The sequence below is a fragment of the Empidonax traillii genome, unplaced genomic scaffold (assembly GCF_003031625.1).
Source record: "Empidonax traillii isolate 1590-97213 ecotype Southwest subspecies unplaced genomic scaffold, ASM303162v1 scaffold135:size1941959, whole genome shotgun sequence".
Taxonomy (NCBI): Eukaryota; Metazoa; Chordata; class Aves; order Passeriformes; family Tyrannidae; genus Empidonax; species Empidonax traillii.
Genome location: NW_020955328.1, coordinates 291856 through 308980, shown reverse-complemented (window position 1 = coordinate 308980; position 17125 = coordinate 291856).

The following is a 17125-nucleotide window of genomic DNA, read 5'->3' as shown; positions in this document are numbered from 1 at the left end:
GTCAGAACAGGCACTGCCTTGTGATGTGGAAGTCCCTGGGGGACCATTTCCATCACTGTGCCTTGGCATCCTGTTCAGATAACACTTCCAAAAACACCCAAATCTTCTAAACTCGAGAGAAGAGCAAAGTCAGCATGGCCGTGGAAGCTTTAGGAAAAGAGATAAATATTGCCACATCAATAATAACAGCCTCATGCTACACCGGCTGTTCTTCTACCGATATTTTGATGTTTTCATTTACAGTTATTACAATTGACTCATTCCTGTCCCCAGCCATCAATCAGAGCCACCATTAGTAATATTCTGACCACAGATAGGTGCATAAAATTGATCCAGGTGTTGACACTTAAAGATACAAGCAAAGGAATATGATATACTGCCAGGGACTGTGACCAAGAAACACAGTGTTCTTTCTTTGTGAAATAGCACCTGGCAGGGACGGGTATTTTGACTTTGTTTTGTGTAGACAACAGCTTTCAAATCACTCAGGTAATCCATCTGGCCTCTCCCAGCACAACAGGTTGGCAAAATGGCCCTTGTGCCCTTGAACACAGGGTGTCCCTGCTCAGGCCACTGGCACAGGTGAAGGGCACAGGGGTAATCCATCATCACTCCTCCCACCCTCCCACAGACTGGAAATGAATCTGGTGTGCAGCTCCCAGCAAACACCTCTGCACATTTCCCTCCGGCCCCACTTATATTCCAGTTTTAACTAAACTGTGCACTACATGCCAACAAGATCATTGTGTTTTCATGCCTAGTTTGTACAAAAACATCCACCCCATCCCAATAAAATATTTATGTTAAGCTTCTGCTACTTAAAAAAATAAATAAATAGATAAACAAATTACCAGTAGGCTGAGAATGTCACTGTGCAGGAACAAAGGTGGGGAGCACCACAGAAATGTCAGGTCCTGATGTGGGGAAGGGTGATTCCCAAACACATTTTGGGAAGACAAGAGTTGCAGTGCTTTAAAATGACAGCCCAAGTGCCTGGGCCGCAGCAGAGACATGGCCCCAGGTGTCAGGAGCACTGCTGGGCACAGCACCAGCCACACAGATACAGCGTCACCTCCCCTCCCACCCCACCTTGCCTGCTTTGCCCGTGGAGACACCAGAGTGTGGGGAAGCAGCTTGGATCATGCCCCAGCCTGTGGCAGCAATAATTTCCTGGTTCTTTCACTGTTTTTCAGAAAGCTGCCACTTCTCCCAGCACCCTGAGGTCTGTGATGTGCATGAAGGAAAATCAAGGGGATGCTGTTTCCAAGTAATGTTATTTCCTGGTGAACCAGTGTGGCAAATTCCCTGGAAAAGTAAAGAATTCTAAAGGGCAGTGTAAAATAATGGATAGCTCCAAGAGAGGTGGTTTGACAGCAGCTGCTCAATTTGAATTCAAAGAGAGAAAAAAAAGTCTGGGCCTAAACAAGAGCGTTGACCATGAAGTAGACTTTGCTGGAACTGAAGTGAAAAGGCTAATTCATCACACTGTAATGAGAACCTCATTGTCATTCATCTTTTATGTGAACATAGGCAGGCAAGAATCTGAATGTCAGGGGAAAGCCCTTTAATTAATTTATCTCTGTTGTGTAAAAGGTAACAGATCTGAACAATAGATGCTGTCCCAGCACAGCTGCCTCAGATAAAAATCAAGAAGATAATTTAGGTCTGATTTCTACTTCCATCAAAGGAAAAATAAATAGCTGCAGAAAAACTGGAACCACAAAGCATATAGTATTTGGCAGAAGAAAAGGTGTAGAAGATCACCTTCAAAATTCATATCAGCAAGAATGACCCAAACCCTCAGCAGGAAGGGGGAAAAAATGTATCATTTGTTTGTAATGGGAGAATTTTATCGTCTAGCAAAGGTATCAAGTTAGGATTAAGACCAAATAATGGAGGCAGCAATTGAAGTATTTCCCATGGATAATTTGTCCTCAATGTTCAAAAGACAATGTCAAGGCCTCCCACCATTACAAAATCCCAGCTTACTCCTGTGACTGCTTTAATCAAAGCCCTTTATTTTTTGGAAAGCACAAGAGGCACTGGAGGACCTGACAACCACTGAAAGTCAGCAAAATGTGTGTGCTTGATAGCAATTTCTGCCTTTGCCCTTGCTGCCTCCAACACCTCCAGCAGCTCAGGTGTGCAGGATGCTGGATCAGTTCTGAGTTCAGGTTCCACAGGGGGGCTGCAATAATGACACAGTGCCCAGACACTGGGGGCAAACCTGGTTCTCTGCAGGCTCAGAGCTCCACGGCACAGCGGGCACGGGGGGCTTGTGCTACAAGCAGTTGCTTCCTCTCGAGGGGGCCCTGGGACACCCAAGGGCTTGCAGTCCTCCCTGGGGAGAGCTCTGAGGCTGCCTCTTCAGGTGGGGCAGTGGAGGTGAAGGAAACTCATTGTGGCTCACCCAGGGCTGGGCACGGACAGAGCCTTGCACTCGCTCCATCATCATCCATCAGCACACGACTCCACAGCAACCGGAGAATTAACAACAGCCGTGACAGAGCAGTGAAATCCCCACTCACCAGCGGGACGGGGAGCTCTGCACTCAGACACTGGCAGACACTTCGGGATGTGCAGTTGGGATACTCTCAGTCCTGGGGCTGAAGCAGGAGCAGGGGCTGGAATCTGCCTCAGCATTACTGATTGCAGCAGTTGCTCCTCTCTGAAGGGAGAAGGATCTGTCCATGTGCCCAAAGAACCACACACTGCACCCAGGTTCCCCAGAATTCCTCTGGGACACAATTCCTCCCCGGATACGGAGCAGAACACGTGCTGCTGCAGCCCTGTTTCCAGCCCCAAGTAACCCAAATTTGCCTCAAGGGTTTGCCTTTGCCTGCTGTGCTGATTTCAGTGCTCCTGGACTGTGTTTTGAAATAAAAAATATCAAATCAGGTGAATAAAACCAAACCAGAACTAATAGGGTACTTCCCAGAGAAAGTGAATTTAATCCCCCTTCCTTCTTTAATTTGAGACACTAAAATGAGTTTTTTTTTTAAAAAAATCAAATAAATTTCTGCAAGTTTTCTCATTTCCTGGAAAAACCATCTTGTTGACCATACCAGACCTGCCAGGCATCTGTCCGTGGCCACGGCCATGCTCAGTGCAGGAACCTTGCATGGCCAACAGGCAGAAGTGTTTTTTAGGAGGAGGAAAGCAGAGCAAGGCAGAGAGAAAAGGCAAAGAAACACTGCTGAGGCCTGAAACACAAAAACAACAGCAATTTGGGTCTGTTCCTAGAGTTGAGATCCTATTTTTTTTCTACTTTACATCACCATGCAACTCTTCAGAGGAAAACAACCAAGGCACTTGCCAGTATGCTGGTGAATCCACAAACATATAGGCCTCCAGGGATTTTTAATTTATTTTTTTTCTGTTTGCTGCTGTGGTTGGAAGTCAGGCTGTAAGGATGTTATTGCCAGCTGGGATATCCCACAGGACATGTTTCTTCCTCTGTTTTGCTGGCAACCATGAGGAAAAAATCATAACGAATGACCTCTTTTCTCTTCTTCTTCTGCACCAGCTGGCTCCGATACCTTTTCCCAACCTCCCCTTGAATCATCTACCAAAACAGAATCTCATTTCCCAGATAAACAGACTTCTTCAGGCTTCTCAAGATAATGCTTAATGAAAAAAACAGCATAATGGAAATACTTTGCATGGGCTTCCCTCTTTTAAATGGACTTACTTCTTCTTGAAAGAGCTATTGGAATAAGTAATTTCCCTCTATTCTGTTAATCCCAACTCCCTGCACATCAAGACACATCCTAAACTAGCCATACTGAAAGCTATTAGATAACCTTCAGAGGGCAGAAACAGAGTTCTCTCTGGGGATTGCTCTGACTAAATAGTTTGCCAGAAGGAAAACACTGAATGGGTCTTCAGAAGTGTGTGGGAAGGAAAAAGCAAGAGAATCAGATTTTTTCTTTAACTATTTCCTCTTGACTCTTTGTTTTCACAGAATCTGAGCAGAGAGGATGTGGCCCTTCCCAAAGAGCGCTCAGTGCTGAGCAGCTCTGGCACTGCCAGTCACGGGATGCAGGGTCAGCTCAGAGCCTGCAGCACTGGGGCATCCCAAAAAAAGCAGATCTCAGCCTCCAGCTGAGCCCAGAGGATGGTTCTGCAGAATCTGGTACTTGACATTTCCCCCCTTTAATATTTTCGGGTTTGCATTAAATTTTCCCCAGTTCCAGTTGTTCTGGTTTGAGTCCAGTTTGCTCTGTTGGCCTGACAGGTTGCTTAGCAACGGACATTAAAGTTCGATTATTGTATTAATATTGATGCTATCATTGTATGAATCATGATTCCAGTAGGAGGAATAATTTAAGTTTCTTTAAAATATTGATTTTGGAAAGATACCAAAGTGCAGGCACATGGGGCTGAATCCTGCTGGCACAGCATCTTGAGGGTGAGTGTCACTGGCTGCGCTGGATGGGATGGAGACCAGGAAAAGCAGAGGGAGATTGTGGGATAGTGTTTTAATAGAGCTGCCCTCCACTCAGGGAAGAAACTTACTACAGCACAAAAATGTTTCTGCATTTGAAGGAAATGATGTTCTCATGTGTATGGGAATATCTTTTTCTTGGAGCTAGGGAGATTTCCAAGGCCATAAATATAGTGTGAGAAACCTTATGTGGAATCTCCAGAATATGATCAGAAGTCAAAAGAAGTCATGAATGCAGAGTTCTGTCAACACTCTCAATGTTTGCCATAAAAAAACCACAAAAAATATGTTATATAAATAACATTCTGCGAAAATGTCCTTAATGGTTGTGCTTTGACACATCTTTAAGATCAGAAACCTCACTCTTTTTTATGTTTTTGGTAGGACTTGTAATAAGAAAAGACAGTTCTGAAGTCCTGACACTAATAACTCTATTGTAAAAAGGTCACTTTCCCCTAAGAATGTTTTATTATCAGTGGAGCAGAATAGCTGTGAATATGTAATGACTTTTATCTGATGATTGCCTTGTATTCTTTCTAAGGAAAGAAGGCTTCAGATGTTGATAATTTACATATAAGTGTTGAAGTGTTTGGCAGCAGAAAAACAAACTGCTTCAGAGAAATTAATTATAAGGCAGCTACAGAAGAGACATGAAAATTAAGTTCTGATCTTCATGTGTCTCTAAGAGGGTTTAAAAATCACCACAGGACTTCCCATCTCCTGTGATGCCACTGTACAACTGGAGTCAAATGCACACTCTGGAGATTCACTGTTTTTATAAATCACTGTAAAAGCTGTTTCTCCTTTGCATTTGGTTTTTCCACTTTGCTGTAGAAACTCCACTGCTTGCACTTGGATTGGGAGGTACACACTCACGTCAGATTAGGTTTCCCCAGGAGAACTGGGTGTTCAAAACAGTGAAAACAAGCCAATTTAATGAGGTTTGATTTACCTCTGCCAGTTTGGTCCCCAGCTGGTCTGGCACCTTTTCTGCAGCTGCAGAAGTAGGACAGAGACACATGTACCCTCACCTGGGGCTGGAGGCCTGCACGTGGCAGACAGTGGATTTGGGAAGAATGGCTGGCAGCAACACAGCGGAAAATCTGGGAAAACTGAAGGGGAGGAGGGAGGAGAACTTGTAGTGTTCCTTTTGTCTTGCTTTTTCTTTCTTTTTAAGAGGAAAAGACTTGGAGAAGGACATATCTGCACAGCCCAGTTCCCAACTGCACATTTCAGTTTTGAGTCCAGAGATGAACAGGCTGCAGTGGTGTGAATTGTTACAATAATGTTAAAAATTCAACAGAACTCATTATCCTAAATTTAATCTCTCCTTCTGAATTTCTGTCAGACTCATTATGTTGGTTCCCTTTCTGACATGGTTTAAGCTCCTCCACAGAGCAGCTGTACAATAGCAATAATAATGACTAAATTGCTGTCTAAAGCTTCACTGGACATCAAAAATAAGTAGATTAAATTCACACTTACAGCCACTTTGTAAAGAAAATTATCAGTGTACCAAAATGGTGGAATTTATGATATGTCAAAATGGAGTAACTAAACACCAGCTGACAGAGCAAACGCTGTATAAGCCTTACGGACACAGGGGTCGGGTCACAGCCCTGATGGGAGGTTGGGCTTTCAAGGAAGCAAAAAGTTGACATTTCATCCAAATATATCACAAACTCCAGCTTTGGAAACCTGCTGCTTCCTGCCATGGCAGGGCTTCTGTCCCCCATGGCCATCCAGCACCAGGCTCTGTTCCGCAGCAGGGGACCCACACAGGGCTGGTGAGGAGAGACCTGCCACTGCCATCAGGCTGGCATGCACAAAGGAGGCTTCACAAGTCATTGCAGGGGTTGGACTAGGGGCAGTGGCATCCTTTTAGTTTTTGCAAGTCGTATTTGACACAGACTCCACATCTCTCAGAGGACTGAGCAGTCAGACACACGTAGGGGTCCTTCTGCATTTAAACAGTCTGCTCTGCAGTACCCACCCAGGCATGTGACGTCATTACACCACAGTGCACTGAAGAGATCCAGCCTGAGTGTCTCCTCACAGGGTTTCATAAATACAGAACCTCATTAGTGCACACCTTAGCCCTGTTCCCCAAGCACGAGGCAGGAGTGCTCATCGCAGCACAACTCCTCCAGTGCAAGTGTTCTCCCTGCACCCCATCCTGGAAAGCCTGGCTCTGCACTCCAAGGCACTGCCTCCAGCTGGACCCAGACCTAACCTGGAAATGCCATTTCCACTCCACAGCAGATCTCGGGCAGGTCCCTCCCAGGCTCCAGATGCTCCCGCGTGGGAAAACAATGAGCCCCAGCCCTGTCTGCTGGGCAGCCTCAGCAGTCACAATGCAGCCCCACCACAAGCCTCAGGGTCCTGCTCCGGGTCAGTGGGGCCTGGAGCACCCCAAAACCATCTGCATTTTCCAGCTGTATCAGTAGGCCTAAAAGAAAATTGCTTAACCCTTCAAAATCTCTTTAATTTCTCATTTTACACAGTTACTTCAAAAGTATGACTATATAGGGACACCCCCATTTAAGAACTCACAGCGTGTTTAAAGGCACCACCACCTTTTCCCAACAAAGAACCCCACTGAGATCACTGAGATTTAATCAGTACTCTAAATTAAAACACAAGTCAGAGTTTTCTTAAGGACAAGCACATGCGTACTTTTTGGAGGAGAGAGGCTTAAATAGAGCTCTATATGGAAGAATATCATCAACCGAATTCGTAAGTAATTCCAGCAACTCATTAACTGTAGGAGTGAAGTCACCAGAGCTTTACTAGTTTATGAGGCCAACGGATGTCCATTTACTTACTAAGGTATGTAAATCATGCCAGGGTTTTATTAGGTGGTGTAATGACTAATGTAGAGACTCTGTCCATCAGAGCTGCAAAAACCAGAACATCTTTTTAACTCAAATTCCACTTCAATGCCCAGGAGTTAAGTGTCCATGGTCAAAAACAATATATAAACTTTGTGCTAACTTCTCCTTAAATTAGCAGTATTCCCACTGACAATCAGTAAAACTGATCTTTAACCGCCCTGGTAAGTCATGGTTAAAGGAGTGAAGATCCTGAGCTGGGCTGGGTCTGTGCTGGCTGTGTCCCAGCGTGCATCCCTAAATAAACCAAAACTGAACTGAAAAGCCACTTTGAATTATTATTAACAAGCACTGCACTATTTTAATTGGCTCCCTGGTGAATACTGGCCTAAGCGTGGGGACAATAAATTGCCTTCCTCTCTGAAATTTCTGTTTTGAATCCAACAGTAAAAAAAGTCCCCCAAACCAAGAAAAAACACTGAAGTCCACAATATTCTCCCTGAGCACACGGTGTGAACTGAGAGCACCAGGTCTGGCAAGGGCTGTCTGTGTGTCCAGTCAGTACTGGGAGCTGCCACACAGTGATGGGCAGGTAGACTCTACTGGTCTCAGCATCAAACAACAGTGGTGATTGAGTATTTGAGCTCAGTACAAAACAGCCCAGTTTCTGTACATCAGGAGTGTTTCAAAATTGTATTACTTCAGCTTCTACAAAGGCTGTTACTTTTCTGAAGGCTGAGGGAGAGCATCTTGCACTCCAGCAACTGATGCTGGACCTTGGTTTTCCAGCATCACTCGCAAGTCAAAGCAGCACAAAAAAAGTCACGTCCTCCCACAGAAAGCAAGAACTGAGCCAAATCAACCTCCAAGTAAGCTTCATCAGTGCTGTTGCCACCCCCTATTCATCAGGAACAATGAGTGCAGGCATTGAAATTCCACACTGGTTTGATAAACAGAGTGCTGTTTTTTTAGTATGTCACATTTAGGCAAGAGAACAGATTCTGGCTGTAAAAAAAGTACCCTTGGAACCTGCTTTTATAATTCTTTCTTGAAATATTTCTCAACAGTCCTCTCATCACATGCATTTAAACAATTGCAACCTCAGGAGTGTAATAACCGATAGCAAATCTGCTGACTTTTCCAGGGCATAAATGCAAGTCCTACATGCAGGTCACAATTTAATGAGTTCACAGACAACAAAGCCCCAAAATGAGAGGGAAATCAATGCTAATTATGACAGGGAATCCCAGTGTCTCCAGTGAATCTGTAGTGTCACTCACCTGCAACCACACCAACTTTTCACATATTGATTTTAAGGTTAGCATCAGGCACAGCACCTTGATGTGAACGTGTCCCTCTGCCCTCAGATTTGCACTGACAGGGATCAGACAGACAGTAATTGGTAGGGGGCAAACATCCCATGCTCCCCAGACATAATGGGAACAAAAGAAAACCCAGACTCATGAATATTTAGCAAGTTTCCACACTCATATGCATGACAGATGTATTTTGGTTTTAAAAGTGTCAAAACCATTCACCGCAGTTCCCTTGTGCGACTGGAGTGGCCCCTTTTCTAGGAGCAGTCCTTTTTGTGGCTCCATCCTGTATTTAATTCCTGAGGATTGGTTGGGGGCTGGAGCTGATCAGAGAGGCAAAAGACATCCATACAGACATCTTTTATTTGGAGAATTTTCAGTTACACTTATCTTTGGGCTTCGAGGTTGTTTACATCTACCATATGTCTGCCCGGAGTTCAAGTATTTCCTAGTCACTGCTCCTATTAGTTCTTTGAAAGGATTGCCAGCCAAAGGAATCACACACAACCACAAGTGTCATCTAAGGAGGGGTATGTGAGCAGCAGGTTACACCAGAGGACAAGTCCTGCTGGCATCCTGACCAGCCTGGCTGTCGGGGCTGGCACAAAGCACTGCCCTGTGCCACAGCCAGAGCCACGAGCTGGGGATGTCTAAGGTTGGCTGTGGCCAGCTGGCTAGGAGGGGGCTCAGGAGCCATGGCCACCCCTCCCAGGCCAGAGCAGCCACAGGCACCTCACCTGCAGACCTCACCTGCACCACCAGGAGCTCCAGTCCCCAGGCCTCCCTGTGCCTCTCCTACCCTGCTGCAGGGAGGGGGCTTGGGCAGCTGCACCCCCAACGTCCCTTCCATGGGGGAGCCCATCTTTGCCCATCTCTTTGGAATGGGAATACAGGGCTGGAGCCACTGGAAGAGCTGTGAAAGGGGCAGAGGGGTACATAAAATGCTCCATCAGTGACTTTAATGCCTGGTGATAAAAACACTTTATCCATTCTGAAGGACAATATTTAAACAGATGCTGTTAGTGGTTGTATTTCAAAAGTCAATGGGGCTAAATAAATCTAAAATTTACTTCTACTAAAAATGTTACAAGGCCAAGCTCTTTTTATTCTTTAGGTGTTCAATTAAGCAAAAATCCAGAGATCTGCTGGAGAATTTAAGACTGCCACGAACAGGAAAGCTTTTTAGTAAGCTTTCATCTCTTTATGTAAAGAACTAAATTGATGATTTTTAAATAATTTACATCCCAGAAGTAGCATTAAAAAAATGTCCCAAATGGAGCTAAAAGCATCGTAAATATAATTTCCTGTCAGATTATATGAAATACCCTGATGAATGAACAGCTCTTAAAAGGACACTTAGCAGCAGACTAGGAAGGTCTGACTCCAGGTTTCTGAAAACGCCAACTCTGAGCAGCTGCTGTTTGACTTCAGCATTGCATGCCCTGAGCAAACCCTGAGATTCATAAGTATGAGTGTGCACTTTTTTCCCCCCTTTCTCTGATTTATTACATAGAGGCTCATGTTTTGAAGGGCCTTTTCCATCTGAAAAGCGAAGGAAAACTAGTAATCAAACCAGAATTTGGGGAAGGGGAGGGAGTCATGACTGTTTACCAGCTCAGTAAAGATCCTTTTGAACACATCACCAGCTGTCAGTGAACGCAAATGTCTTTTATTTTCCTTTCAGTGAGTGTATGTGGGAGGGGATGAAAGAGAGGAGGGAGTCTGTGTTAGCCCTGCTGTTACACTGCTGAATTAAGACAGCCACCTACCCATCATCTACTTCTAAATCCCTTTCGATTTTCAGAGACAACTGACATTTCACAGTCTCCTGTTGCCCATCCCGCTAAAATTTTAACACATCCAAAGGTTCAGATGGCTGCAGCCGTCCAGAACAGAGAGTCAGAAATTAAAAGCAATCAGGGAGAACAAAGCCCAGTAATGAGTGCTCAGTTCTGAACTTGCTGGAAAAGATGAGATGAGCATATAGTCCGCTCGAGTGTGAGTCATCTTTTCCTGTTATTAATGCAGTATTTATTAGCACTGAGTCCTCTCCTCGTGATTTCTGCCAGCTCTGTTTTCACACCACGTTCACCATCCCAGTTTTGCCGTTCCTGTGCCCAGCCAGCCCAGCTCACGTTATCGTACGCTCTTTGTGTCCTGTGCTCCCACTGTGCTAGCAGCGTGTTCCTCTGGATGCTGACTTCTTTTGCAACTGTGTGTGTTTCTAGGGGCAGCAGTGGTGAAATAAAAAGTGACAGCCTACATCAACTGTTGTTATGATGCTGTCATTTCAATTTTCAAACAGATGGAGCCGGCACAAATTGGGTGCATCTCTTTGGACACACTAAAAGGCTTCAACATGATGGTGGAACTGACCTCTGAGCCCAAGATGTGGCACTGTCATTCAAAGCACAAGGGATGATCACACTAGTCCTACCACCACCTCCTGCCATCAGTCAGTGATCTGGGTACCACTGGAAAGGGGCCGTGCATCTCTGCTCAGGAGCCCTCTCAGCACAGCACTGACACCAGAATCGCTGCTCCCTGTACACCCCGGCAAGTTTTGTGGTCCTGTACACAAGGAACAACCTCGGGCTATTCCACCATCCACCCAGCACTGAGTCTGTATGAAGAACCTGACCTATTCCCATGTGAGCTCACCTGCTGATTTCTGAGAGTCTACAGCAGCAAGGACCAAAGTAAAATTGTCCTGGTGTCCTGTAGCACATAACTGCATGGCTGACACTTTCCTCACAGAGTACTGCAGCAACCTGCAGGTCATGGGGATGGGATGGCTGCAGTCTGCTCTGTCACTCTTTCAACTGGGCCAGGACTATTCGGTGATATTCTGCCAAAGGTACAGAAAGACACTTCATTGCTTTCTTTTGCTGGTGATGTGACCGAACTTCTCATCTGCTGTTATCTGACAGCCTCTTCTCACAGCTGGACTGAAATTCAAAACAACAGCTACATCCTTTGATGTTTTCTGAGACTGAAGGAGTGCCATTTGGGCAGCCAGGAACATTAAAAATTGTGGAACTATCATTAAAACCTGAAAAACCTACCTTGGCATTAAAACAGCAAACTGGTTTATATTTCATTACACCAGTGAACTCTGATTATTTTGCAGAGCCACTTTCCATTCCCAGTAATTTAAAGGGTGTGAGAATTTGTGCCCTTGCGTGTACAATTTGGAATGTTTTTAATTTGCTCATCAAGGGATCAGGACAGAGTGATCATCTTCCTGGGATTTATTCCCAGCACTGTAAGAGCAATTACGTGGAAGATGTCCTGGTACTGATGCCACACAAAAACTTAAGTTTGGATAGAAATTAGTTACTAAGGACATTTCCATACTGTGTCTTTGGGAATAATTGCAATGTAAATGACATAGAGGCTGTTCAGCTTCAGATCAAAGCCCTTGCACCACCCATGGCTGAGGTGCTCCACAGGCAGGAACACAGAGACTAAAGCCAGAGCCATTGCTCATACCTGCTGGCTGCCCTCAGTGGATGCTTCCTTGACTGCCAGCTGCATCCCACAGGGATGAGCTGGCTGTCCAGTAGACTAATGAGGAACAGATGGCTGCCATTAGCTGAACAGCAGCAATTTGGTCTCAGAGCAGTTCAGCGTTTTGGTTGCCTGGGGTCTACCATGGATGCAACTCTTCCAGGTGCATGCCCAGCTGGACCCGACAGCCTCACCCAACACCGGGGATGGAAATACAAGGGCTAAGTTCCCTAAAGCCTGGCTGCCTACAGGGCCAGGGCCCTGCACCAGGTCACCGGGCTGGTCTCTGGAAGGGACAGCAAGACCTGAGGAGCAAGTGGTGTGTCCAAGAGGGACATCCAGCAAACCACCATGAGAGCTGAGAACAGGCACCAAACACTTCTGTAACACCTGGCCCACCTTCCACACTGACTTGTCCTCCAGGCAGGGGGGAGCAGGGAGGGCAGAGGGGTGTTGAAAGGTAGAACCTCGAGAAGACGAAAGCCATGCTCAGCAAATGCCAAATGCAATATTATGGGAAGTGCTCGATGTTTCCTTCCGTTCAGCCTGAAATTCAGAATGATAACAGCTGAACCCTAAGGAGAGGAGGATGAAAGGACTTTGCTCCCAGGCGTGTGACACTGCTCGCCTTTGTGGGACCAGATGTGAGGAAAGAGAGCAGAGAAGAAAAGCAAAGCTGGAGCTGAAAGGCTCTTTTTTTTTTTTTTCCTTTTTTTTTAAGAAAAGTACAAAATGAAAACGATCCTGAAAGAACAACTCTTCCTTTCAAAGCCATTAATTTGGGAAGCTGGCTGTAAACGGGTACATTTTTGAAATGTGGCTTCAGTTACCAAGCAACAGCTGAGCCCCTGCTCCGCTGCCAGCAGCGCCTCCGAATTCAAGGGAGGCAAACCCACCGCTCTGCCCCCCAGGATCCTCCAAGCAGAATGGCCACAGACAGCCCTGCTCCGGAGCAAGCTGGGCCTTTGGTAGTAGTTAGGATGGTGAACTGATGGAGGCACTGCACTGACAGAGGACGGAGGAACAAGGAGAAGAGGAAATCTGAAATCATCCCAGTAATTGCAGCAGAAGAGCCCTGGGTTCATATGGGCATTACTATGAGCTTAATTTGATGTATATTACTAAAACTAAGGCAAACAGCAAACGAAATTCTAAATTAACATTCACAATTCTCATACGCATTGGCCATTTCGTAGTGCTTGCAGGATTTTCTACAGCTCAGAGATCAACAATGGAAAGAAGAAAATAAATCCTTGGGTCCCCTACCTTTCCAGGCTGAAAATCCCACAAATCTGGCTGGGTCCAGAGCTCCACCATGTTTCATCCCAGTAACCCCACACAAGGATATCATTACACTTTTCTAATCACAAGCTGCTTTGTTACCTCCATTACTGTTCTAAATGAGAATTAGGCACAACATGTGCTTAATTTAGGCTATGAGTTGAGCTAGCAAAAATCTAAGTTTATATCCAAACTGTACAAATAGCTGAGGGGTTTTATTTCCACCAGTTTGGTGAAGAGAACTGGCCACAAAACCTCACAGCCTCACACTGCCCCAAAAGTCTTCTGGCAGCCTCCTTCCCCAAATGCCCTGAGCTGCCTGGGGCTCAGGGCTGGGTTCAAACCTCTTGGCTCAAAGCATTAGCAAAAAGACTGGGATTAAATGTCTTTTTAGATTGCTGAGGTTTGAGACTACTGACCCTCTGGATTCACCTCTAATGGTTTGCCATGTTTGTTATTAGCGATGAACTTAAAACTGGAGGGAGGGGGCAGCTTTTGCCGTTAAAAACCTAATTGGCCAACTCAGTGGTGCAGCCAGACAATAAATGAATCCATGGTCACCAGAGCCAGCAGACTAATTGCCATGGCTCAACTCCTTCTCCTTTCAAAGCTGGGAAAAGGTGGTGAGTGAGGCCAGCTTGTAAAGAGCACTGCATGGCATTCAAACTCTCATTTAGTCTCTGAATTGGTGTGATCTTTGTTGTGCTGGGTGTTCAGGGCTCTCTAATTTCTGCTGTTGGTTCCTGGTAATGAACGACTGAGAGAGCACTGGACAAATCCCCAGTTTAACAGTCTAGCAAGCTCACTTAACAGAATCTGAAGTGGACTCTGTGAAAGTTTCTGAGAGGTGCTGGTGCTGCCTGGAGTAAGTTCATAATGTTTGAAATGGGAAGAATCCCTGTCCAAGTGCTCACAGTCCCATCTCCCGCCAGTTTGCCAGAACTCCCTCCACATCCCCTGGTTTCAGAGTATGCCTGTTCCCAAAAAAACACATAGGAGCTGCTTTCCACAAACCTTTTCCATTTTCAGCCGGATTAAACCATTTCTGTGCTGGTGCCAGGGTACGATCACAGAAACAGTAAGGAGCCATGCAGCTTAAATACACACAGCACAAGGAACCATCAGTAAGAAAACTCATCTTATTTACCTGTTCCTTTTTCACTTCTCTTTAATAAACTGTATGCTGAACAGCAGAAACAGCTCCAGTTACAGCAATCCTTGATTACTTGTGCTGAAAGTTTACCTTTACCTTTCAAATCCCTCCTGAATTCGGAAATTATTTTGGCTTTTCCGTATTAACATCTCTTACATTTTCAAATGTTATCTCACCTTCACCAGGATTGTGTTCAACACTCTCATCTATGCAATCTCTTTGTTCATTTATCTTTTAAGGGGTTGTTTCTTCAAGCCCTCCTTATTGAGAGCCGCTTCTGTCCTTTCAGACCCCAAAAATGCAAAGTGCAATCAGCTGCTTCCAAAGCTCTGCCCTACCTTAGCAGCAATGACAGTAAGAAAGAGGAAACTCTGAAGATAGAGGTTCCAGGCCCAGATGGGTTGGTTTGGGCTGCACCTTCCAGCACATCTTCCCAACACTTTGAACCACACTCGACCATTACCTGAAGCAGATGGAGCAGCGTGAGCCCCTGTGCTGCAGCCTCACTCGTGCAGAGCACACAGTACTGCCAGGCAGAGCAGCACCACTGTAGCATCTGCCTTTATTCCCACAGCTAAAGCAAACTCTGAGAGATACCTTAGGAATGTAAGATCCTTCACTGATCTGCACAATTTTCAAAAAATGCTCTGTGCATGGCACTTGACATATTTTTTGGGTGCTCTGAGATCATGGGGAGTTTTGACAATAATCATATTAGACCCAACCATTTTGTCTATGTTGCACCTGATACAGCATTTACGTTCTAAACACAGTCATTGCAAAAAGAGAGTGATGTTGTCAAACCCTGCCCTAAACAGCTGTTTTGCTCAGTTGTTTCATGAAATAAGTGAAAATTGTAGGTAGGCATTACATGGAATGCCTAACCCTCGAATATTTAGGATTATTAGATGAAAAGGACAAGAAAACTATTTGCTACATTACATTCCTTTATGAAACTTCACAGTCTTTTAGAGATTTCGTCTTGAAACCATACTGGCAAAACCTGTCACTTTTCTGAACTCATCCTCACTGTTACAATTGAACCTATTTTCTGCAGTGACTGAAAGTTTGAGTCATTTAGCACAAAAACTGCTCCCACAACAGGATTCTAAAAGTAATACCACTCATTCCACAATTTCTGTGCTGTATTTTGTTCAACATCCATGCAGAACCATCAAGCAGAGAAGGAAAGTGCCCAAGATTTTACTGAGTCTCAGACTGCCTCCAGCTGCCGCTCCTCCCATCAATGACTGATTTCACAACATGACCACAACACACGTAGGCTTCATTTTCAAAGTTTGCCCCCTTTCTTTTAGTGTTATTAGATATCATTTTTCAGTGTTTAGTAGGAGTTGCAGCAGACACACAGACAGGTACTGTCAAGGTACAACTTTTCTGTAGACAGTAGGGTAACACAGGTGAGAAAACAGTGCCACTAAATCATAAGAATAACTTCCTGTTGGTTTGAGCCTGGAAACATTTGAAACAGCCTCACACATCCCTCTTCATCAGTAACACCACTCGTGCCTTTTCCCATACAGTGCATCACATTTCCAGCTTCTCCATCCCAACAGTGGGTGTTCCCAAGAGTTCCTCTGCTCCCCGTGAGGGATAGAAAAATTCTCTGGGGAATGGGAGAAAAACAATGTTACTGACCAGACAGGAAATTAGGGAGTGGAGATATTGTGGCCAGGACACAGAGCTGCCAACGCTCGCTCCAAGGAGCCAGGCTGGTTGTGCCCCCAGTGGTGCTGCCTCGATGGTAACCTGCCATGTGACACAGCATCAGCAGGGGACACAGAGCACCTCCTACCCCCACCCCAAAATACTCCACTGCAATAATTTCAGGAGAGGGATTGTTGCCATCTTTCTTGTGTACAACACTATCCTTCCTTTATTTACCTTGCTCATCTCCCCAAAATGGGTCTGGTTTGAGTCTCGAGCAGTGGCCTGACACTGTTTGCAGACCGTAACCCCTCAGCCAAGTCATCTCGTGGCAGCAGTGCTTGTGCCCAGGGATGAACTGGGTCTTGTAACTCCCCATGTGGTATTTTGTACACAAAGTCCTGGAAACAAGCTGGCATTAAAGAGGGCTCAGTGGAGCAGGGGTGTTGTTTTACCAGCCCTGACAGTTTGTCTGGGCTCCATCTGTGTTCAGAAATCAAGGCAGAGCAGCTGCGAGACCCCCAAACGACAGTAGTTGTTTTCACATCAAATCTGTACAAACAGCTCGTATGTCAAAGTGGCAACGTGTCCCTGGGACCCTCCCCACACCCAGCAGGGCTGGCTGGTGTCAGGTGGCTGCAGCCCCAGCCGGTGCTCGCTGCTGCAGTGAAGGTCCCAGGGGGCTGTACCTGCCTGCACGCACTTCATCCCCATGCACACACTGTGGGGCACATCCACAGTTTGGGACACTTTCAGCAGAGTTTTTCTTGCTGAGAACGCTGAACAGGCATTTCTTGCCACTGCTCCACCTGCTCCACAGCCTGCAATTCCATTGATTTAGGCCCCAACCCAGCACAACATTTAAAAATGTTGTTACGCTTAACAGTTGCTCAATTTAATTTCAGTAAAACTAAATTAATTT